The sequence below is a fragment of the Rhinoderma darwinii genome, chromosome 5, assembly GCF_050947455.1.
Source record: "Rhinoderma darwinii isolate aRhiDar2 chromosome 5, aRhiDar2.hap1, whole genome shotgun sequence".
NCBI lineage: Eukaryota > Metazoa > Chordata > Amphibia > Anura > Rhinodermatidae > Rhinoderma > Rhinoderma darwinii.
The window spans coordinates 301,047,648-301,057,955 of NC_134691.1; positions in this window are offsets into that span (position 1 = coordinate 301,047,648).

Sequence of the window (10,308 nt, forward strand, 5' to 3'; positions counted from 1 at the left end):
ACGCCCAGCACTTCCGCAGCCGTATAAACTATGAATGAAAACAGAAAAGCACCACGTGCTACAAACATACAAACAGAGTGTCATAATGATGGCGGCTGCGCGAAAATCACGCAGCCACGCATCATACGCTGCTGCCACACGGAGCTGTTATGGACCTTTTGCATGCGCAAAACGCCACGTTTTTTGCGCACGCAAAAATCACACGCTCGTGTGAATCCGGCCTTAGGGTAGGAACACACTAGGCATGAACACTGCGGATTTTATGCAACACATTTTATTGTGGAAAATCCACAGTGTATCACAGTCACAGCAGAGTGGATGAGATTTGAACAAATCTCATCCACACGCTGCAAAAAAAATTGACCTGCAGTTGTGGCTTTTTAGGCCGCAGCATGTCAATTTATGCTGCAGAATCGCCACTCGTCTGGTGCGGAAATGCTGCGGTTCTGCCGCAAAAATCACAAAAGAGAAAAAAAAAAGGCACTTTTTTAAATTGATAAAAAAGTTTATACTTACCCCGGCCGTAGTCCTGGTGACGCGATCTTCTATTCTTAGCGCAGCTACTGGAGCTGCTGCCGGTCTCTAAATAGGCAGTTGGTCCAGTAAAATTTGGAAGTGACAGCACAGCTTCCGTTTCAGTCACCATTGATCTCAATGGTGACGGAAACATCGCTAATGGTTTCCGTTCGTCACCATTCCGGCTGGTTTTCGGACGGAATCAATAGTGCAGTCGACTGCGCTAATTGTGACGGAAGCTGTGCTGTCACTTTCACTTTCCGTTGCGGGGTTCACCCGACGGAAACCTCAGATGGAACCCCGGAGCGGAAGCGAACGGTGATGTGAACAGGCCCTAACACAAAAGTTTTGTATTTTTTTAAGCTGGTTCACAAAAAAAAATAATTCCAAATTTTACTGGACCAACTGCTTATTTAGAGAGCGGCAGCAGCTCCAGGAGCGACATCATAAGGGACACACTAGGCGGATATGCTGAGTAAAACTCCACAACTTATCCGCCCCGGTAGCCGCAGGGAATTCTGCAACCAAAACCGCACCAAGTAGTGGTGCAGGTTTCGTGAGGCGTGTCCGCTGCGGGAATCCTGCAGGGAAAAAAAAGTTTAGACTTCCCCCGGCCGTAGTCCTGGTGACGCATCTCTCTCTTCTGAACGTAGCCCCGCCTCCTGGGATGACGCTGTAGACCATGTGACCGCTGCAGCGGTCACATGGGATGAAAAGTCATGACAGGAGGCGGGGCTGCGCTAAGAATAGAGGATCGCGTCACCAGGACTACGGCCGGGGTAAGTCTAAACTTTTTTATAAATTTAAAAAAGTGCCTTTTTATTTTTTCTCATTTGTGATTTTTGCGGCAGAACCGCAGCATTTCCGCAACAGAGGAGCAGCGATTCCACAGAATACATTGACACGCTGCGGCTTAAAAAGCCAAAAGTCACACTGCAGGTCAATTTTTTTTGCAGAGTGTGGATGAGATTTGTTCAAATCTCATCCACTCGGCTGCGACTGTGATACGCTGCGGATTTTCCACAATAAAATGTGTTGCATAAAATCCGCAGTGTTCATGCCTAGTGTGTTCCTACCCTAAGGCCGGATTCACACGAGCGCGTGCTATTTGCGCGCGCAAAAACATGGCGTTTTGCGCATGCAAAAGGTCCATAACAGCTCCGTGTGGCAGCAGCGTATGATGCGCGGCTGCGTGATTTTCGCGCCATCATTATGACACTCTGTTTGTATGTTTGCACGTGGTGCTTTTCTGTTTTCATTCATAGTTTATGCGGCTGCGGAAGTGCTGGGCGTGACTTTCACGCACCCATTGACTTCAATGGGTGCGTGATGCGCGAACAATGCACAAATATAGGACATGTCGTGAGTTTTACGCAGCGGACACACGCTGCGTGAAAATCACGGACAGTCTGCATGGCCCCATAGAGTAACATAGGTCCGTGTGAAAATCACGCGCGTTGCACGGACGTATTACACGTTCGTCTGAATAAGCCCTAACAATAAGGCCCAGTTCACAGAGTTTTTGGGCCTTGATATTGACTCGGACACTGCGTCAGAATCAGCACCAAAAAACTTCCAAAACCGCCTCCCATTGATTTAATCTGAAATCAATGGGAGCCAGTCGCGGAAAAAAGAAAAAGCAGCACGTCCTTTCTTGCCGCGGTTCTGCCTCTGACCTCCCATCGAAATCAATGGGAGGCAGAAAATGCATTTTTCCCTGCGTTTTTTGTCTGCTGTCCTCAATCGCAGCGGGCAAAAAACGCGGCAAGATAGTGTGGGCAGGTCAATATCTGCCTCAAAATTCGGTGCGCGGTTCCAGGCGGTCGCGGGTGCCCATGCGCAGGAGTTTGCGGGTGCGCGCGATCGGTCGCACGGGCGGCGGTGTTTGACGGCCCCATGACGACCCCCATGCTACCCAGGGCCGCCATCAGGGGGGGTATTATGGGTACTGATGTGAGAGGCCCGGCCAAACCTAATTGAAAGGGGGGCCCGCAGCTCACAACATTCTTTTGGTGAAAAAAACGGGCCCCATTGCAGGGGCCTGTTTTTTTTCTACCAAAGGCAAGTCGCGGCAGTTTGCCGGGCCCCCCTTTCAATTAGGTTTGGCCGGGCCTCTCACATCAGTACCCCTAATACCCCCCCTGATGGCCGCCCTGGGTACCATGATATAGTGCTGGACGGAGTACCGTTAACAGGCGGTGCCACGGTAGGGGGGCCCAAAAAATTTAGCTGTAGGGGGCCCTGAAATTCCTGATGGCGGCCCTGCCCACAAGTACCGGGGTAGTGGGTACCGGGGTAATAATGGGGGGTTAGTATGAGCCTTTTTACTGGCTCACACTAAGCCCCGCCTTAGTAATGGACGTCGTCAAACAAACAACTGGCATTACTAAGGTGCTAATAAAGTATTAAAAGAACACAGAGACATAAGAAAATATTTTTATTGAAATAAAAACTCCCCCACAAAACCCTTGTTAACCATTTTATAAAAAAAAAAAAAAAAAAAAAAAAAAACCTCGATCATCGCAGTAGTCCACCGAATCTACGATGTAGTCCAATAGGTCCACGGAATCTGCAAAACAAAAAAAATAAAGTTAGCAATATGAAAAATGTTATTACTTGTACTCACCTACAGTGACTTCTGTCTTCTCCCTGTGCCACAATAAATCCTAGAGGTCAGGGCAGCCATCTGGAATTTCTGGGCCCCATACAGCCAAGAAGTCTGGGCCCCCCTTCATTACCGGGGGTGGGCAACGGAAATTGTGGCACTCACGTTTGTACGTTATACGCATTAACTGATTTCGGTGCTGATGTCAATTACAGTGAAGGAAACCATGGAGCAGGCTGCCATAGAGAATGAATAGAGGGTAAGTTGTTGAAATTTCCAAAATCGTGCAGCCATAAGGGGTGTATTAATTCATGGCCGCACGATTTTGCAGATAAAGGGACGGTTTACCCGCGTTAACATCGCCCACTAACAGACTGTTTGACAGCCGCACCGAACATGGTGCCGGCCCGGTTGTTAGCCGCATTACGACCGTGTCAGGGCCCCTCCGTGTGGCCTTATACTTGGGTGCAGATTTTACCTGCGATATTACCTGTGGTTTTGATGCGGATTTTGTGCACCAAATTCCTCAATGTGTGAGTTACAGAATTTGCTGGGGATGTACAGCAAATAAAACCTTTACATTGTAAAGGATGAAATACATTACAATTCTGCAACAATAGGGTATGTTCACACGGCTCATTTTTGCCCGTTTTTCGGGCCGTAAACGCCCGTAAAACGTCCGAAACATCAGAAGCAGAACGCCTCTAAACATCTGCCCATTGAATTCAATGGGAAAAACTGCGTTCTGTTCTTACGGCCCGGTTTTTTTACTCGGCTGTTTTGAAAAATAGCCACGTAAAAAAACAGCCGCGAAAAAGAAGTGCATGTCTCTTCTTCAGATGTTTCTGGAGCCGTTTTTCATAGGAGCTGTTTTCCCTTGAAATAGTTTTTGCTAAGCGAGTGAACATAGCATAATAGGCATACAGCTGAATTAACACCTTCCCTCCTCAGCCATTTTTCAGATTTCCACTTTTGTTTTTTACTCTCCACCTTCCAAAAGCTATAATTTTATTATTTTTCCATCTATATAGTCCTATGAAGGTTAGTTTTTTGCGGGACAAGTTGTAGCTTTTCATGGCACCATTTATTGTACCGTATAATGTACTGGAAAGCTGAAAAAAAAATATTTGTGGGGTGAAATTTTTTTTGTTTCAGGGGGTGTCCCCTGATTCGAACACTCGCGATTGACCACAGTATTTAAGGTGTTAAAGGGGCGGAATCAAAGTGATCTTTGATTCCGCCCATTGCAGTGAGGTGTCGGCTGCGTAACACAGTCGTTTACGCAGAGGCGTAGCTAGGTTCTCCTGCACCCGGGGCAAAGATTCAGATTGGCACCCCCCCCCCCCATTTATTTCCCGACATCTCCTTCCCCCTCGCCAAGTTTTCTTTCCCTACCAATCAATGAGGTGTCATTTTTTTTTCCACAATTTTTTTTATGTAACTCGAGTATAAAAGCATTTCTACATTTTACAAGCGATGTAGTTCTATAATGTAATTAACATAAAAATAAATTAAAAGAAAATAAATTAAAGAGGCCACACACAGCCCCCTGTAGATAGCGCCACACAGCCCCCCTTGTAGATAGTGCCACACACAGCCCGCTGCCCCTTTGTAAATAGTGCCACACTCCCCCCCCTTGTAAATAGCGTCACATTTCCCCCCTTTTAAATAGCGCCACACTCCCCCCTCCTTGTACTTAGCGCCACACTGTGAACAGACCGGTGAGCGGTAGCCTACCGCTACCACTCTCCACTCTGCCCGGTGTGACTTACCGCAGAAGCCGAGGTGGTCATTCGGCGCAGGGAGCGACGGAGATCCTTCTGACTAGGCTTGGTGACAGCCAGGGCCGGCCTTAGCTTGGATGGCGCCCTGTGCGGGACTCTCTATTGCCGCCCCCTACACAAACCAAAAATTAACCACATATATGGACACGCTGGAACATATATACTGTACATACATAAAGGTAGATATTTAGACATACAGGCAAATATACATACACACATTCTGGAATACATACAGGTAAATATATAGACTTACAGAAACATATACGCACACACACCGGCAGATAAATACACAGACCGGAACATATACAAATACATAAAAGGCACAAATATACAAGCACAAAGACACATGCACAAACAGACCCATATATACGCACACAGGCACATATGTACACAGCACAGATAATGTAGTAGATGTTACCTGCAGTCCTATGTAACACCACAGATAACACACGGTGATAACTCTCTGAGTACAGATAATGTAGTATTATTACCTGCAGTCCTATGTAACACCACAGATAACAGTGATAACTCTCTGAGTACAGATAATGTAGCAGATGTTACCTGCAGTCCTATGTAACATCACAGATAACACAGTGATAACTCTCTGATTCCAGATAATGTAGTAGATATTATCTGCAGTCCTATGTAACACCACAGATAACACAGTGATAACTCTCTGAGTACAGATAATGTAGTAGATGTAAGAGACAAACACATGCAGAGACACAGACAGACAGACACACACACACACACACACACTATAACATATACACATACAAACACAGAGACACACACTGTATTCACACTACACACACATACACACACAGACACTCACCATGTCTCCTTGCTGACAGCATCACAGGTCAGGACGGGCTGTGGGCGGAGCTTCCTCTCTGCTTCTCGGCACAGCAGAGCACAGAGTAGAGGAAGATGCTGGGAGGCTGCAACACGGGAGTGGACCTGTCCCCTGACCTGAGTCATCTGACCTCATGTCACTAATGTGAGGTCAGGTGACAAGTCAGGTGACTGGACTGGTCCACTCCCTGGCCGTCACAGACCCCAGTCAGAACGCCGTAATTTCCTGGCCCCGTATGTCGGCAGGTGTCCGACATACGGGGCGCCTGTCAGCAGCGATCAGCTGCTCTTCGGCGCCCCCCCTTCCCTATCCTCCGGGTTGCGCCCGGGGCACATGCCCCGCCTGCCCCCCCCTAGCTACGCCCCTGGTTTACCCGCTGTGTATGGAGCGAGCTCAGCCTGTGACTTCCCATACATACCTAACCCTTATCATGTACAGTTACGTTATATTGCGTTAAGGGGTTATAAATCAGCAGCACGTCCTAAATTCCATGCAGATTTTTTTTCTGCTGCACGTTGTTGGGGTTTTGACAAACCCCATTCACATGAGTTAGGGCTTATTCAGACTAACGTGTTAATCGTCCATGTAAAGGATGTTTTTTTTAATGGCCATCACACGGCTGCATGTATTTCTATGGGGTTATTCACATGGTCGTTGTTTTAACGGACCGTGTGAAGGGCCTGTAAAAAAATAGGACATGTCCTATTTTTGTGCATTCTCATGGATCCTTCAATAAACTCAAGTCCATGAGGGATCTGTGAAAACGGGTCCCGCACGGGTGCAAATCGGTCGTGAAAAACGGGCGTTCTTCATGTCTGATTTCACACACATTGGTCTGAATATCGCCTTATATTGTCATTTGTAGTGAATTTTCAGTGCTCAATCCGCACCAAAAACAGGAGACAAGTAAGTGGCCTTATTCAGACTTCCATGTTCGGTCTGTGATATACGGACCGTGTATCGGCCATATTTCCCGGACCGACCACAGTTCAGGGAGCTGGGTTTCTAGCATCACAGTTATCTATAATCACAGGAGTCCCTCCCTTCCCGTGGGAATACTGTCCCCGGTCCCATACTGAAAACATCATTACAATATGGGGCAGTATTCCCGCGGAGAGGCAGGAACTCTTAGCAGCATTGATAACTGTGATGCTAGGAGTCTGACTCCATGAATTGTGGTTAGCCTGGGAAATACGGCTAATACACGCTCCGTATATCACGGACCAAACACGGCCGTCTGAATAAGGCCTTAGTCTCGTTACACAGTGCGGTCAAATCTAATTTCTTTGCCACAATTCTTGCAAAATCGCGAAAACGTGATTTGACCACACTGTGAGAATATAGCCTAACAGCATTATTTTTTCATGTTTTGTATCCTGTTTTTTATGCAATTTTCATAATCGCAGCAGAAATCACGTGGCTTTGCTGCGATTTTGATATAATTGCGGCAAATTTGTGCCATTTTTGCCGCGATTGTGAAAATCGCGGCAAAAAAGAAAACGCTAGGAAAACGAAAAAAAAAAACAAAAAACATTTTAACATACTTTATACATTCTGCAAATTGGGTCAGGAAGAATGGGATGCAGGATGCAGAGGGGGAAACACTCACCAGTCTGCGGGTTCGGTCAGCTGTGTAGAGGAGCTGGCTGGGGGGGTGGGATCTCCATACAGAGCTTCTGCACATGCTGCATCTTCCCCGTCCAGTTTGTGAAGTTACAACAGGTATGCAGGTGGGGCCGCGACCATTGCTAGGGGGGTACACGACCGTTGCTAGGGGAGCGGCGCGAACGTTGTGAGGGGGCCTGCGTGCATTTCTAGGGGGGCCCGCGAGCGTTGCGAGGGGTGCCGACAGTCCGAGGGGTGGAGACGACAGCCCGACGGGCCCCTTTTCTTCATCCACGTGGCCGGGCCCCTGACGGGAGTAATACTGCCCTGATGACAGCCCTGCACTCCTCTGTACAACGCCCACTTGGTCAAAAGTTTAAAAAAAACTCCCAGTTGGGCATTAAGAAACTAATTAGCATAAATCTAAAATTGTTCATAACTTGCTCAAAAATTATCGTTTTTCAAAATAAAAACCACTGCTGTTATCTACATTACAGCGCCGATCAGATTATGCAGGAGGTAGGGCACTTATAATGTGCTGACAGAGCCTCTTTAATTATTCAATTCCCCAGAATGAGTTGCATGTCTTAATTGTTGGCTGTTTTTTTAGTACTACTCTACTACACTTACAAGTAAATTATTTGCTATGCAGAAATATCACTTCTACCAAAAACATTAATTTATCAGGTTATTGGTGTTGGACTGCTATTTTTTTGAACACTACTGTATATTAAATACATTAATTGGTAGCTGTCCCAGGCCCATGTTTATTAGAATTTTTACAAAACCGACATTAACTCAATGTGTACAACACAGCAGAATATGTTGTCGATATGAGCAACAGAAAATCAAAATAAATATAAAAAGGATTAACTGTTGACAGAGTACTCAGAGTTCAGTATGAGGGGGTGAGGTATGTAGGTCAGAAGTAGGGATGCACGATGCATTGAAACTTCGATACTGTTTCGATACCGTGCACCGTCAAAAGTTTCGATACCGTTATTTCATGTATTTCGATACTAAGTTGTGCGACCGCACAGCTTAGCATTGTTACACATGAATGTATGAGAGCGGGGCTGTGGCTGTGTTATACATGTGTGATACAGCCATTGCCCCCTCCTGAGTCCTGACAAGTGCGCGCCGTCAGCATGATGTGATACGACCAAAGCTGCACTGATGAGCGGCGGCACTGAAGACAGAACATGGCGGGCGCACTGCAAAACACCCCCATGTTCTGTGTTCAGTGTCTTATTAGTGCAGCTTTGGCCACATCACCTCATTGTGACCACGTGCGCACTTGTTGTCAGGAGTGGGGCAATGGCTGTATTACAAAACCGCAGCCCCGCACTAACGGCGGAGATCAGAGAAACTTCTCATCTCCGCCGCTATTCCCCTGAATGGTGCGATCAAAGATGACCACAGCATTCAAGGGGAAAATGCAAATGGGGAAATACCATATATGGGCAGACAGCCCAGGGTCCATTGAAGGACCCCAGGCTGTCTTAAAATATTTCGTGTTGTTAGGGCATACTTAGGTATGTACTAACAACTGCCTGTGTACTATCAGTACACAGGCTAATGTACTGTAATATAGACATATGCCAGTACATTAAAGTTTAAAAATAAAAAAGTAAAAACAAAGTAATGTTAAATAAAAAAAATACACATACACATTTTTTACAATAAACATTAAAAGAAGTCTCAATACATAAAATATAAAAAATACTCGCTATTGGCGCGGCCGTAATAACCTGCACAACACATTTTTTGCGTCATTTATGATGTGTACGCTATAAAAAAAAATTATAATAAAAGCTTTTTTCACTTATTTATGGAAGGCACGAGTTGTTATGAATTTAACCTCCATGTGCCTCACATTAATAGTAATTAACCCCATCATGTACCTCACACATTAACCCAATGTTGTCCATTATGACTGAGGAACATGATGGGGTTAATTACTATTAATGTGAGGCACATTCAAAATTCATCACACCACGTGCCTCACATCAGAAAATGGAAGAACTTATTTTTTTTTTATTACTGTTGGCAAAGTATAGTTTTGGTATCGAAAATCGCAATACTACTCAAAGTATCGGTATCGAAGTGCAAATTCTGGTATCGTGACAACCCTAGTCAGAAGTGTTTAGGAACAGGTTACATATGCATAAATAAAGATACAGCATAGTCTGGTAAATGAAATGTTTTTGATGTGCTAAACAAGGTAAGGTTCACATTTAAGGAATAGCTAAACAGAGGACGTTCTCCAGAAGAAAAGCCATGGGCAAAAAAGAGAAATGTTCAACAAATATTATTCCTGGAACTGGTGTCTCTGATTTGTATCAGGAAAATAAAATGAACATACAGGGCTCAGAAAGTTCAGTCAGCAACAAAAACAGCTGAAGTGCTACGGTCAGCACAAGAGTTGTTATTACACTCCTGAACCTGCGAGCTGAAGCTACACGACCGCCAAGGGAAAGAGGCCTATAGTCTACTAACATTATTGTAGTTATAAAGCCACATCTATAGCCTATCACTTACTGTGTCTCTCTCTTTCTCTCCCGACTGGGTCCGAGCATCTCCAAAAGAGCAGGTACCAACAATGGTCCATGAAAGGACAATAGAAGGATGGCCCATCTGGTTAAATCCCACAAAAGAGCTACTGTAGCACAAATTGCTGAAAAAGTTACTGCTAGCTATGATAGAAAGGTCTCAGAACACAAAGGTGCGGACCGGTCAGAGCTCCCATGATGATCCCTGTCCACTGGTGAAAGCGCCTACAATAAGCAGGTGAGAATCAGAATTGGACCAAGGAGCAATGGAAGAAGGGGGCCGGGTGTGAAGTCACTTTTTTTTTTACTTCAAGTGGATGACAGGGCAGGTGCGTAACTAGGAAAGACTGGGCCCTATCCCCTTATAGATAGTGCCTCCTGTAGAATGCG